General features: G+C 39.9%; 1 protein-coding gene across 2 annotated transcripts in view; it reads left to right on the top strand.

Moving 5' to 3' along the window:
- schip1 (schwannomin interacting protein 1) overlaps positions 1–15,905 on the top strand; it is a 204,612-nt gene that overhangs the window by 72,963 nt on the left and 115,744 nt on the right. The window lies entirely within an intron of this gene.

Below are 15,905 nucleotides of genomic sequence, written 5' to 3'. Positions count from 1 at the left end.
AGACATTTGTCTATGTACGCAGGCGGGGTACAGGAAACAGGAAATTAACCATTCCGACTCTTAGAAAAGATCAGTGAACTCAAGTGATTTCACTACTTCTCTTGAGTTTTTCCCTGGTAAAGTATTTCTGTCTTCGATTGCATATACTTCTGCATGTTTCCTGTTTCTTGTCAAAATGACAGCCTTCTCCAATTCTCTTTCTGTGATTTTCACCGCCTGATCCAAACTCGCATTTCTGAGAAGTTTGCTATGTTGTTATTCATCTTGAACAATCCCACTGCTTATTCAGCCCTGTGAGATCCCGCTAATAGTCACAGTGGCTGCTGAGGCGTGGAACAGTAGGTTACACCAAACCGACTCTGGAAATATATTAGACAGCACGCATGCAACGTCGATTGTTGTGTATGTGTCTGCATGTGTTAGAGTGTGTGTGTCTGCTCTCTCAGATGTGACCATCTAAGCTGTGATTTTTATTAAAATACTGAACATGCAGTCTGTTTGAGAAAGAGAGAGGGAGGAAGGGGAATTTTGTTTCTCGGTTTATTGGTTTGGCATTTAGAGACTGGAGAAATCCCGGGAAGAAGAAGGGAGGGAAATGTAGTGAACAGGAGGTAGATAAAAACAAGGGAGAAAGAGCCTATTCGCCTTCTCACTGAGTGGTCTGGTCTCCAGAGAGAAATATACTGATTTGTGATTAATGAAAAGATGGAGAAGAGGCTTCCTCTCTCTCTTTCTCTTCCTCTCTTTCTCTCTCCCCCCTTCCCTTTCTCTCTCTAACCTAACTCTCTCACCCAGAAAATCCATCTCGGTAATAATGTCTGTGTGTTGGGAATGATTGTGGTGCAGATAAAGAGAAAATCAGCCAATAAAAGGAACGAAAAAACATTCTACAGTATTATCATCATACAACCACTCTGCGGGCAAATGGAGATAATGTGTTATCATGAAGTAAACACCTGACCTCTTGCAAAACACAAAGTCACAAGCTTCTCCTGTGTAACTTTCTCTCCACTTTTACAACAAGTTTGCATAATAATCGTCACCAATTTAGCAAAACGGTAACAAATGAAAGCATGGCGTGCAGTCTCTATGCTTAAATGGTGCAGGCAGGTAAGTATACAGAGTAAGTTTTGATAAAAAATAAGAGAGTTTTAAAGGAGACATACAGATGGAGGGAAAGAGGGAAATCCTGAGCTTTGTGGAGCTCCGTCATGCCTCATTAACCCAGTAAACTGATATCAGCTGTGCTGTCCTTATCATCACCTCCACCACCGCCTCCTGTCACACAGCACTCATCCCTGTGCTCCACTGATATTACAGCGCATCACTTTGGCCTCCTTATTTAGGCAGTGACAAACGGAAAGGGCAAGGGGAGCAAGGAATGTGGATAACGGAGAATGAAGTTTGTCTTTAAACTGTACTCACAAGGAATAAGTAGGGGAGTGTGGCAGGGAAAAAAGGTTGAAAACAAGTGAAATATAAGAGTTGTAAGATGTGTAGAGATGGAATAGGGGTGAGCAAAAGTATCATCATGAGAGTCACCTGGAAGATCAGAAGAAATGTTGCAACGCTGCGCCTGCCTGTCGCAAGGGAGACTTCACAGAAACCGCGGTACAACCCGTCATTCACAGAACATTACTCAGGGAGAGCAAACTGTTAGTATGTCAAATGTGGGGACAGGAAAACTGAGACGTATAGGGAAAATGGTAATTAGGAAAAGAAACAGAATTTCTCCTGAAATGCAGGAGACAAGGTCTGATTTTATGCACAATGTCATGGAGTTTTAAGGTGAAAGGAAGTGCCGTGCAGGGGTGAGGGTCACATAAGAGTAAGGGAAAGGAGAGACTTGAAATGTAAACAGGGTAACCGAGGAATAAAAAAATTACAGACAAAAGTTTAAAGATAATGGGAAGATTCATCAATTAATTTTCTAGCCACTTACAGTGAGTGGGGTCGCTGTGAGAATTTGACACAGAGAATAGCCTAAATGTCTTCTTCCTTTCCACCAGCTGTTCCTGGGGAAACCAATGTCCTTCTGTTCTAGCTAGAAGATTTCTTCAGTTTTTCTTGGTTCTACCCAAGGAACTCAGTCATGCCCAGGATACCTCCTAGGGTACACTCCTCAGGACCATCCTTAGCTGGCACTCAAATCACCTCCATTGGCTGGAGGAGCAGAAACTGAGCACAAAGACCATACTGGATTTTTCAAGTTTTTCACTCTGTTGCATCAAGAGTTCTTTCAGATCTTCCAGTCCTGTAAACCCAGAGTTTGTGGCTATTGGTGAAGACAGGAAGACACATTTAACCTGTAAAACAAGCTTTTCTTTGTGTTGTTTAAGCTCCCTCTTCTCCACTACAATCTGATATGTTGCCTACGTTACTGCAGCTGCTGTATCTAACCAACGATCACTCAGTTTCACAATCAGTCCTATCCTCTCTCCTGAGGAACATCCCAAGATACCTGAACCATTCCACTTGAGGAAAATGCTGCCTCCTCATATATTTGGTCTACCCTCATTGATATGAATGGAATGAACAAAGTATTAGAAACACATCTCAGTATAATGCACTACAATTCAGTAGTACCCCAAACTACAGACTCTAAAATTACCATAAAGTTGGATCAACGCCTCTCTGAAACAGTTTCAACAGAAACTGAACATTATAACCTTCAGGTAGGATTTATTTTTGTATTAGACTGCATTAGTTTCAGCTAGGTGTACCTAATACACTGGCAACTCAGTGTAGAGTTTATAGTATTTGTCAGAATTGAGTCAACTATCAACTTTTTAGGTTTATCAAGTATTCAGGTTGTGTTTGTTTGTGTATTCAGTAATATAGTACATACTGCCTTAAACACAGATGACTGTGTACCCTTGTTGTATACAGGATGACAGCAGACGTATTGTCCCAGACTACATTGTCTGCATATTCACATCAAGTGTCTGGGAAACGATGCATGCAGGATTCATAGAGCAAATAGAGTATGCCTGACAGCTTTGATATGACAACGCTTTTCCCCTCACGTAGAGCTCCTCGGTTTCAAAATCAGTCATTCACTGAGTTCACGAACTCTGAAAAAACTAGATGGAGGAAGAGAGAAAAAAACAATGCGAGAGAGATGCGCTATGTGGAGGAGAGAGTACGAGAGAGAAGACAGGGAAGAAGAAGAGGGAAGAAGAGAAGTCTTTCCAAGAACTCTTTCATTCCTGTACAACTCTTCGGTGGCGTCCCACTACTGTGGGGAGAACAGAGGTTTTGCTGAGAAAGGAAATCACATCACTATTAAGACGAAGGCATTTTAACTGCTTTGTAGTAAGCAGATTTCACCTGGGACTAGCAGAGGTAGAAAGTTCAACAGGTACAAGCAAGGAGAAGCTAACTAGTTTAGAGACAGGGAAGTTTTCCAGTTCCAGTTATGTTTTATTAATTGCAGTTCTAGAAATGAATATCTTGTCAAACATCACTGCTATAGGTTTCGTCCTACATTTGTGTTATTAACGTCTTGTCTCTCTTACTCTGTGCACACCAGCTGTTTTGCTCTTCAATGTGGATAAATATTTCATTGGATGATTTCCATTCTCCAGTAGGCAGCTGTCTCCCTGCCATAAAGGCTGGAATATGGAAATGACCCGAGTCTCTCTGGCACAGTAAATGTATTGAAATCACACAACATCAATCACATTATATATCTAATACACTTCTATACCAGCATCCCTTATTTGCATATGTTTCAGAGTCTTTTACAAATTCAATATTGTGCTCTTACAAGTACTATTTTGAATGGAGGAACACTCTCTGCATGCATAATGCTGCACAAAAATCCTTATTCAACACAGCTGTGTTGGGTTTCCAGAACATATTCATCATGTTCAGTAAATGAAGGCAGCATAGTAGGCACAGCTACCATATTGTAGTCAACAGCCGTAATTAAATGACAAATGACTAAGCAGACACTAATTTGTTGAACAGGAGTTGATTTGATATATTATTGCAGTCAAGGGCATAAGAAGAGTTTGGTGGTACAAACATGAGTGTCTGCTGCGGGACATAAATACTGAAATTTGATGAAATCACATCATTAAGGATATCCTGTTTTAGTCAAGTGCATTCAAATAAATTGATTTATGTTAACTTCAGATGCATTTTTCTTAACAAAGTGAGACATCCCAATTTTGCCACAGCACTCTGAGTTTCCTGTAACCTGAACACAATTTAGAATTAGCTTTCCAGCATTATATGGTGTAGATAAGGTGTAAATAAATACACTTGTAACATACACCATACTTATTATATTATACTTATTATATTATATTATATTATATACTATATTACTATATAAAACATAATCTTCTAATGTTCAGTTTTTGTTGGAACTGTTGTAGAGAGGTGTTGATTCAACTGTATGATCATTTTGGAGGGTGTTTGTGCTGCTGTTGAATTGTATTGCATTATAATGTCAGGTGTTTCTGTTGTTTAGCCTACCCTCATTGATATAAATAGGGTGGACAAAATAACAGAAACACCTGTCAGTATAACACAGTACAATTCAACAGCACCACAAACTGCAGTCTTCAAAATGATCATACAGCTGAATTAACACCTCCACCTGCAGTAGTGTATGTCCAAGACTTGAGAGAAACATAAGACAAATACAGGCTGAGAGGAAGATTCAAAGGGTTTGACAGAAAGCAAACTTTATCATATTAAGGCAAGCAGACACATATTTCATCAAGTCCTGTGTGAGCGCACACAGACTGGTGTTAACTTGTGTGAATTCTGGTATGCCTGCATGTGTAGAACTCACTGGACCATGCTTCCATATGGCTGGCTTCAATGCAGGCAGTGTCATGCCAGTTACGCACTAAGATTAGCTAATTCACTTTTCGTTAAGGAAGATTGCTCTGCCCAAAAGCACACTTTGTTCTGTCCAGCACTCTCCTGTTCTCTCTCTGTAATGGGAAGCCTGTCTACATTGCTGTGGTTCACATTTCTGCATGGACTGGAGTCAGAAAGGTCCATATTTGTTGTGAAAACAACAAAAAAGTGAAAACATGTCTATTGATATTATGTTAAATGAGGAGAGGATTCTAACTTGTGATATATAATTGTACACACTTGTTAAAAAAATCTGCCATATATGTAATTAAGGACATTACATGCTTTGCCAGCTGTATTACTGTAAGATTTGCTGTTAGAAACAATAGGATAAAACGACATTTCCTTTGAAGAACTGTCATCATTATACAGTGTTTACTGTTACATTAGAAAGCAACAGCAAGGGATTTCGCAATAATGATCTGCCTTAAACACAGAAAACCCAAACAGGTGTCCCTAACAGTTTGAAGCTGTACCTGCAAGGGATTTTCCATAAACAACTGTCATATCAGTGAGCCAGTGTTCATCTCTGCACTGCTAATTATCCTGTAGGAGAGAACGCATAACATGGTTGTTTGGATCCATTTCAACCGCATGTGCTTAACCGGCCACCGTGGGGAGTGGAAATCACCAAAGGACATAGGGGAAACTTTTGCTACAGACAATGTAGGGTTAGTAATGTGGTTTACCTTGCTGTGAACAAACTAAGCACTGATGCTTTAGATTTAAAGCTGTCTCTATCAGAGGTTGCTAAGATCATCTCACTTTCGAACGTGTGATGGCATGTGGGTGTGTTCTGTATGTGTTTGTGCGTCCCAGCGCCCTCACCCTTTGGCTCAAGCCTAACATATGTCCCTTTGATCAGCTGTGATGTTTAATTACACTAAACAAAATAAGACCATGTCCTCAATCTGAACTGTTTCAGCTTTGTCTTCTACTCTCATCTCTAATAGAAAACAGCTGGGCATACCATGGGGAGGAATAAAATGTCTTATCCCAAAAGGCTTGCTATCATAGCTGTTTGAGCTGTTGATCTTGTGCTCCTTTTGTAGAGGCTGATGTACACCCAGTGTGCAGCTACAGTACTTATATATGGTTTTGTGCAGTCCATCAACTGAGACTGTGTTATGTGAGGTAGCAGTGTCTCTGAATGCTTTATTAATACAGTTCACCTGACAGACAGACAGAGGATAAGATAAAGAGGAGAAAGACAAAGAATCTGCAATGGTTTCCTATACAGTGTATGGAATTGTAGACTGCTGTCTTAAGTTAAATAAAGATTTACTGTATAAAACCAAGCTGTTGACAGAGATGAAAAAAATTAGAAAAGACGGCCACAACACATTCTGCATGTTTCTCCACCCAACCTAAGACCATTCTGCAAAGTAGCTACAGTAAAAGAGAAGTGAGAAGGGTGGGGAGAAAATGTGAGTTATGGACTCTGTAATGAAGAGTCTCAATGACACCACTAGCTGCCAGATCGCATAGTTTAGCTCAATCCATCACTAAAGGAATATTTTCAACTCTTCCCCTGCAGCTGAAATATGAAAATCACAGCTACTCTGTCCGGTTTTAATACTAAAGCCATCGATTCACTGGCCACTATCTCACCAAAGCCTTAATTACATGGTATCTCATGTGCTATCTGCCCTCCCGTCTAAGCCTGGTCATCATTCAGTATAAGATGAGTGAGACGAACCCATTCTAATTAAATAAGAGAGAGAGACGAAGAGAGATTACAATACCAGTGTGTACAATATGACCTGGGCGGAATAATGTCTACATTTGGCTGTCACAGGGTTTGTGAACTGCTTAGATGTGGAGTCACACCGCAGTTATATAAGATGACTGGCAAAAGATATAAAACCAACCTTAACAGAGGCTTAAGCACCAAACCAGTGTTGTTTGTTCAACTATTAAAAAATATTATATTATATAATATTTCATGCTTCAAAACAGTATAATAAAAGGCCACCCAGATAAATAATTCATATTTTACCTCATTCAGTACACAAAAACACACATGCACGGTTGCACATGCATGAACACAACAAAGGCTTTTGTGTTAGTAATTAAATTTTAGTGGAGGAGAATGTCTGCATATTTTAGGAGAAAATACTTACCTCATTATACTTTACCACATTTTCTACATGGTCACATCGGTAGAAGTGAGAGGCCTAACAAAATCTGTTTATAGTCAACCTTACAAGGTGACTTATAATTGGAGAAATTGATCAAATAAAATGAATGTTCTGATGCAGCACTGTGCTGAGCAGATTAGTTTCAGACTGAAATTGCACATGTACAGTAAAACTGAATGAAATTTACAAAATCAGACATTTAAACTGACTGTCTATCTTTTGCCAGCAGTGGCAGAAGGCAGGAGGCACCTGCAGAGAGAGGAAGCGGCTCAGTTTTTTGTGCGTGACAGCATGGGTGCTGCTGGAAATTCCTGAAAACAGCTCACTCATGGCCCTGAAACAGTAAATATCTATAATCCCTAGTATGTTCCAGAGCCCCTGTTCAGCTGTACCACCCCCAGTTTTCCTCCATTCTGCATCCGTGTGTGTGTGTGTGTGTGTGTGTATATGTATGCGTGTGCCTGAAGGTGGCCCCTGCTGGAAGGCATAGGTCTCAATCCTTGCAAGTGTTATCTCTTTAACAGAGCATGGAGCATCCTGTAGAGCTGATCAGCTGGGCGGCCATCTCTCTCACAGTGGGACACACACACACACACAGACACACTAGTCAGAAGCCCTCATTGCTTTGCTTTTCTCCCAAAGCAAATTGAAGAGCTGCAGGTATCCTTTAGAGGAAAACATGTGGAAAGGAGGGATTAGGGTGAAGAAAATTGTGCTGGAAGGTTTTGTAAATGCAGCTTTATTGAATACAAAGAAGTGGTTTTCCTTTTTTAATTAATATCACCGATGCACATTCCTCCTCGTATGTCTCATCCACTCCAATGTATTATCCTGCATATATTCCCAACTAAGGTCAGATTCTGTATAAAGGCTAGTGTGATCAAATCTGACCTGCAGGTTGTACCCAGTTCATATAACACGTCACATGACTAAGGCTTGACTTCCAGGGTGAGGTCAAGAGTCAAACTACTGAGTCCTTGACCTCAGATCTCCTCACAACACCCCTTCATTGATTTAACAGAGCCCTCTGTGAATGACCTTGGAATGAATAACAAAGAAGATTTTTTCTTCCTTTCAGGTAATATGGTTTTAAGTGCAGTGAGATACACAGGGGTAAATCTCCTAGGAATGGAGTACAGTGACATTTCAGGTCCAATCTTTTATTTCAGGTTGCTTCACTTTCTTCCATTTGAACTCACAGTACATCACCTCATGTCCACCTCTATCTCCCCCATTGCCTCCCCTGCTCCTTTGGGCTTTGTTCCCTGAGCTGAAGACATAGACGACCATCACGCCTCACAGTTTCACAGCAAACAGTGGCTTGTGACTTCACAGTGCTGAAATCAACTCGGATAAGAGGATTATGGGACTGAGGACGACTGAACAGGACATTTAGTGTCGGCTCCCAGAAACAGCCCGATCAGCAGCTAAGGGTTATTAGGCAGCTCCCAGACATAAAGAATGGCTCTGTCTCTCATTGAATGTGCTCGACTTCTCCCATCCTCTTTTTTTGCCTTCCTGCTTTCCTGCCACTTTCCCGTTTCTGCTTGACTTTTTGGGCAATCTTATCTTCTTTCTTTATCTCCCACTAATTTACTTACCTTCCTCCTGTTATTTTTTATGTATATATTTTTTGCACCTTTTCTGTTTAATTTAGTTCCATCTTCCTCTTCTGTTTTTCTGTCTCTTGCTTCTTTCACCAGTGTAATGTTGTAAACTTATCTAAACTACGATCTGGTTAGTGATAATACTGTATGTGCGTTTGTGTGTGTGTGGGGGGGGGCTATTTTCCCTTCTCTTTTTATAGTGCCGTCAATTTAAAGCCAAGAAAATATATGTTCAGCTCTTCTGCCTTAATATGTGTGGAATGGCTGAGTGCTGTAAAAAAGAACTGGAATTGCAGCATGTGAAAGGAGCAGGCAATGTGACAATCCCCCAGCCTGGATGGATTATGATGGAAAACCATGGTATCCAAAGAAACAGAAAAAGAGAGTTTGTGACTTTTAAAACTTTCACTTTAGGTCTGTCTCTGTTTACCATATGAGGTGTAATGTCTGATGATCCACAGTTAACTTGATGGTGCTGCTCTCTATTCTCAGTTACAGAATGACTTTTAACGCCAGTTGGTCTTTATGTCACAGAGAAACCAGCATGATGTTTTGCCCTCAGGGAGTGAGGAGAGTTAAGTGCCTGGCTCGCTGCTTCTTGTTTTCACTTCTTTTTTTTTTAAGCATTTTAAAGTTACTACTGCAGAGCATGGTTTTAATGCAGTGACACCGGAAATAGTTGATTAGATTTGAAAAGATGACCTTTTGCTTATCGAGAGAAGACTGAGCATGACTGCTGTGTCAGCAATGCCATGCCTCAAAACATAGTACAGTGCAGACCCACACAATCCAAAGGAGGGTATTGAACTCTAAATACTTTTTGACTTTTTGAATGAAATGTGTAGCATCGACTATTGAAAACTGTCAAATACCAAAAGTTAGTCTTGTTTACATATTCTTTGATCAGATATTTTCTGATTTAATTCATAACTTTGCTAGTTGTATACTATTTTATTTCCACAAAGCTTGTGTTAAGATAACACTGCTGCGTTCAAGAGGTTTTGTTTAATGAAACAAAAAAAGGGACAAAAAATTCAAATGAACCTTGCTTGTGGTTTGATCACAAACTGCTTGTGTTTGCCATGCAGGAGGTTGACTATCACAGCAGGCAGTGTTGGGAGAAGTGTTATAGTTAGTCGAGGTAGAGCTAATTATTTTAGATTGCTTGGTGATTTAATCGATAACATTTTAACATATTTTAATGACTCACAACATGATTAGTATGTAAAATTTTAATCTACAAAGTACTCGTAACTATAGCTGTCAAATAAATGTAGTGGAGTAAAAGGTACAATATTTCTCTCTGAAATGTACTGTAGATAGTGGCATAGAGGAAAATGAGTACTTGGATACTTTCCACTGCTGACAGCTGGTGTGGCCCTTGTTCAAGGGCACATATAGAATGTAGTATGTGTACATTCATAATGTTCATTCATACTTTGCTCTGCTTTTCCCAACTGGTTTGAGATTTGTCAATTTCCAATCATAAGCTCACTGTCCTCTAGAGTGCCAAGCCTTAAGGCAACTGCTTATCCAATGCACTATAGTCATTGTGCTTTGGCATGAGGACGGTGTCTGTGCAATTGTCTAAATAGCCTTTTACTTAACTGACATTTGATGTGATGAGGTGTGACAGATGCAATGCAGAGTTCTCTGACTAAGCATATTAGTAAATCAGTGCGGTTACATTTAGCTTAGTACTCAGTCTTCAGAGGTACTCTGGAAAACACAACTCGGACAACTTACTTGCCAAGCCACGAACCTCCACTCCTCTATCATGCTGATGATGACAACACATTAACTTAAATCCATAAACATAAGACAAATGTAAAAACAGAGAAATCAAATGGAAAATGGAATGAGTTTGTTTATTTGTTAAGAAGAAAGAGAGAGACGGATGATAGCGTACAGCCAATTATGGCTGATGTATGTTCAGAAGAGAGAAGGAAAAAAATGGAATCGAGTTGATCAATAGATGAGAGAATATCTGTTCCAATCATTCATATTAAATATTAACCATGTAGACAAATACCCTGTTTCATAGAAAAATTGTTTCATTTTGCACACACACACACACACACAATCATCATTAAATAAGCATTTGAAAATCAAAGCTTTAATCTGTTGCCTGTGATGTTTTACAGTGAGACATTGCTTTGTACATGTGTACAAGTACACAGTACACAGTACACACACGCATCCATGATGCATCTTTAAGCAAATCCTTCAAAATCAAAACCTTGTGCTGCCTTGTGTGTGATGTTCTTTGCATATACAAAAACTCCAGTCATTTCTAAGCTCTGGTGCGCACTCAGTCAGACCCCCACAAACCATTTACTCGCTCAGCAGGGTGGCGAAGGTATTCATTCCCTATTCCAGTGGCATTTGTGACTCCAATCATCTTTCACTTGTATCGTTTTTGTGTAATTCGGACAAGAAATAAGAAATTTAGAGTAGTTTTGTTAAGTCCATCAAATTCAGTGTTCTGTCTAGGTGTTAAAGCCCTAGCAGCTGCCATGTTAGGTGCACTGATGTGGACTGTGCTGTTGAAATTACGTAATAGCTTTTCTTAGCCCTCACTGAGCATTACTGTAAGTGTCTCATGTTAACCAGCCTTATTGTAAGGTCCTCAGCCCTCAATATTTTAGTCTTGTAGACAATCATATATACTGTAGGCACTTCTGTGGGCCTTCCTTTAATCTCCCGGCCCTTTTATGTGAAGTGATATTCCCTGGAAAATAAAAACTAAACAGCTTTTCTAAACTGAAAAATGTCATCTAGGAGTGGAAAATTATTTTCTGATTTGTCTATCTCCTCAGCCAAAGAAAACCAATTTCGTTTTTATTGTCACATTTCCAGCAAATGAATTGAGGTTTTTTCTATAGCGGTGAAAAAGTTCTAATCCTTATTGCTACAGGCAGAAAAATAATTGAGTCACGCACACACAAAGATAAAGGCACACACACAAACACACACACACAAACTAGCTTTGTGACACTTGTACATATATACACAGACAGACACGACGTACATGCATACATGTGCAGCACATGTTCATCAACACATAACTGTCAACACATGAATATACACATACTCATTAAAATACATAAATAAATAATATATATAGTAAATAAATACACATACAAAGACTTTTTAATATAATAGGGCTACAACTAACATTTGTCATTATCAATTCATCTGCTGAAAATATTTATTTATTTTTTGATTAATCGGTTAGGCTCTGAAATGTCAGGAAATATTAAACAAGACTAAGAGTCTACAGCTAGCAGCTCTGTGATCCTGTGCTTGTGCATTGTGGTGCTTTGAGCTTAATGCTAACATTAGCATTTAGAATGTCATTAGTTTTGCAGGTATTTGGTCATAAACCAAAGTACTGGACAAATTGATATTTTTGGTGCTAGATGAAAAGTCTGGGGATCACCAAAGTCATTAGGATTCATCCTTTGGGAGTCATGAATGTCAAAATGTCATGGCAATCCACCCAGTAGGTGTTGATATTTCAGTCTGGACCAACAGACATTGCCATCGCTAGAACCATAGCATGGCTCAAAATTTCCATTACACTTTCCCACAGACCAAGGTTTTCCTTATTTTGTCCAAACAACAGTTCAAAAATCAAAAATATTAAGTTCATGGTTATAAAAATATGAGAAAATTATTTTCACATTTGAGAAGCAGGAACCAGTAACAGTTTGCCAATTTTGCTTGATAAGTGTATACAAATAAACACACCTTATACACTTCTGCAAACTATGAGCTAAAAATAAAAAATACTAATAATAACATACTGTAGGATACTACATGTTGCAGTGTCTTGTGAAAACACACCATTCTTTATGAGCACAGTGAGTACCAGAGCATCGACATGCTCTCTGAAGCAGACATAAACATTGCTATGGTCTTACTGAGTAATATATGTGTGTGGACGCGAATAATCATCCAGTGGTGGCCCCCGGCTGACTGTGGTACCGAGGGAAATCAAGCTGAACAGCACCCAGCAGGGACCCTTCCATTCCATTAGCTAAAGTACAGGTAGATCAGCCCTGCCTGCCTGGCTCCCACTGTCACGTCCACAGTGGCAAATGTGTGTTAATCCATGTTTGCGAGCAGGTGTGTGCGTGCACGCTTGTTCGATGCCCGTGTAGTGTGCACACTGGGACAGCTATGGTCACACTATGCTGCCTGCATACACCTACCTGATATGCAGCCATTAATCATTGAGCAAGCCCTATAAATACCTCCTAAAGGGATTTCTCTTGTGTGAGAGTGCATGGCTGTAATCAAGCAAAAGAAGTAGCCCTTTGGTCTTTTCTCTGTCTTTTCTTCTTTCTCTTTATTCCTTTGTTGTAGAGGAGAAATGAAGGCTGTTAATGAAGCCTTTACCCATATGTGTCCTTGCCTCATCTCTCTGATAAACACCCCCTCAGACCTGAAGAAAAATACTTTGATTGAAGGTGACAGCTGCCAATAGTCATGGATTTTCCCTCTTTGTTTGTAAGCGTGTATGTGTGTGTGCCTGTGCTCGTCTATATGCTTGAATGCGGTTGGTCCGTCTGTCAGCCAGGTTTCAGTCATTAGGATCATATCCAAATCACACCAAGCTGAACCTCTCATCTCTCATTTAGCCTGATGGACACCCGCTTGGGGAACCACAAAGGGGAGACACGTCCCGCTCTGTCTGTCCTTCTCACTTACTCTCTCAGTTTGTTTGAGCGTGCATGACTATACGTGCCTGTTCCCGAACGGATGAAGGGCACTGAGTGAGGAACCGTATTTTCTCTTCATTAAAGTGAATACAATATTTTAATATCAACTCTCAGTGTAACAGCATAGGCCATGGTTATCAAAATTGAGCAGATAACAAGTTATTCCAGTTGAGCCTGATTGGTACCATCCAGTGTCATTAATGCTTGGTTTGCCAATCCTGCTCAGGTCATGTTCCATGACTGTATGGCACAATATTTAATGAGCTGTGGGCGTAATTACACAAAGATGATTAGAAAGAGAATAGGTCGTCTGTACATCTTCTAGAATGGCAGCAGTAATAAAGCAGCTTAGGGAATTAACAGCATTGAACTGCACTCAAAATGTACCTGGTCTGACATTTCACAGATGTAACAGTATAACAGAAAGGGGTCATTTAAATTTCCAGCCTAAAGTTGGTTTTTAAAATTGAGTGGAAATCTCTTTTTATACTCCGTTTCATCCTGTAGATCAGAGTGAATTGCCCCTTCTAACAAAGTTTCTGCAAGCATAAAAGATCAGCCATAAAGGAATAATTCGCTATTCTAGGAAATACGCTTGTTTGCGTTCTTGTTGAGAGTTACCATAGATGAGAGGATCATTACCACTCTGATATCTGCCAATTATATACATGAAGGTGACAGCATAATGAGCCATTTGTACGGTTTGAATAAACAAGATATAACATGTTAATTAGTGAGGTTTAGAAGTGCTACTAGGTGGATTGCCCTTGGACAGAGCCAGGCTAGCTGTTTCCCATGTCCTAGATTACTTCATCTGAACTAGATTGCCTCATCTGACAACAGAAATCAGTAGAATCCCCTTCAGTCCATTCACAGCCACCTCAGTGTATCATCCCGCCCATATCAGAGATGGCACAAAGCAAAACAATAGCTGCAGGCTGATCTGACCTCAGCATAATTCATAAAGCTCTGCAGGCATATCAGTGGCAGGCAAATGTCAATGCTGTTTAATTACTACACAGAGATAATGTGCAGGTAATTACTCCTTTTTATTAATTTTCCATTTTTAATGTACCCCGTATCCATTCATTTACTTTACTTACTTGCAGCTGCCGCAACTCTTGGTTCCAAATAATAAGCTCCATAGTGAATTTCTATGCTTCTTCTTCTTCCTTTACCTTCTAATGCCTCAGTCTGTCTGTTCTATGTTGAAAGGCATTTGTCAGCTGTGTTAGTCAAGTGCATTACCTTGCAGTTCCTCATTCTTTAGCAAGGGTCCATTATTATTAAGTATTTTCTTTTACCAAGGTTGTTTGCTTTGTCAGTACACATAGAGAAAAGAATACTATAAGTAAGGACAAAGACAGATATGGGTGTTGAGCAAAAACAAACTAGAAAACTGTGAAGACAAGACAACGGCAGACCAGTACACAACTGTGAAAAGTGAAGTAACATGAAGACAACAAAGTAATGTAAGACAGAAAAGGTTGTGGAGAAGAGGGGGAGAGTAGGATCATTATGTTTCACCACAGAGTACCTTCCTTGGACATCATTCTCACTCTTCCAATTAAGCCCTCCAAAAACAGATCTCTGCAGATGGGAGGGAGGCGCTCAGCTAAGACCCTGAATGTCTCCCACTGGTCCAGTTTCCCTGGATAAGCAGTGGATCAGTGCAATTGCAGCACTGCTGTGTATGAGAGACTGGGACCTGCTTTGTCAAGTTGAGGAAGCTCCAGCTGTTCTGTTGCTATATGAAACTGAGGATGCATCCTTTACCAAAATAAAATGAGCTCGCCTGGAGAGAACAGGAGTTTGTGGATTTATAGCAGGTACTTTCAGCACCAGCCAAATGGTTTTCTGATATAATCAGGCCTCACATCACAAGAGACACAGATCCTCTATGCCCTTTGTCATACACTCACACATACAGTACACACAAAGATATCCACAGAGATCCTGTTTGCCTCAGGTGCACAGTCATACACAGACTCTGTAGGCATAAGAGCCTTATCCTCTTCCTCCAATTAAGCATATGCACTTCTTCTTTACATAGACAAATAAATACTGAACATGTGTGTTATAAAACTATACAATACAAACTTCACCAACACACACCAGCCATGTACTTTTTTATTCAGAGCATCAAACATTTCCTTGTCTTGCATCATAATAAAGTCTCTCAAGGTGTGCAGGGAAACTCAACCATGACTTGGCTCTTTGTTGATGACTCATCCTAATCATTTCCACTGCCCAACCAATTTTTTCTTTCATCTTCAAGCTTTTCCCATAAATCAGTGGGTCCGCATTTACGTAATAAACTAATCACTGGCTCTCAGTATGATATTTGAAACTTTCCTTCATTGTCCTGAAACCTCAAAATGAATTCTAATGCAGTTGGATAGTTGATTTGAGTTCCTCAATGTTCTGAGCTGAGAAATGGGAGTGTGTGTGTGTGTGTGTGTGTGTGTGTGTGTGTGTGTGTGTGTGTGTGTGTGAGAGAGACAGAGAGAGAGAGAAGGTGCTCATATCGAGCAACTCAGCGATGTGTGTGT

Source organism: Siniperca chuatsi, linkage group LG7 (genome assembly GCF_020085105.1).
Source record: "Siniperca chuatsi isolate FFG_IHB_CAS linkage group LG7, ASM2008510v1, whole genome shotgun sequence".
Taxonomy (NCBI): domain Eukaryota; kingdom Metazoa; phylum Chordata; class Actinopteri; order Centrarchiformes; family Sinipercidae; genus Siniperca; species Siniperca chuatsi.
Note: the sequence above shows the minus strand (reverse complement) of the source record. Positions and strands in the feature narration are given on the sequence as shown.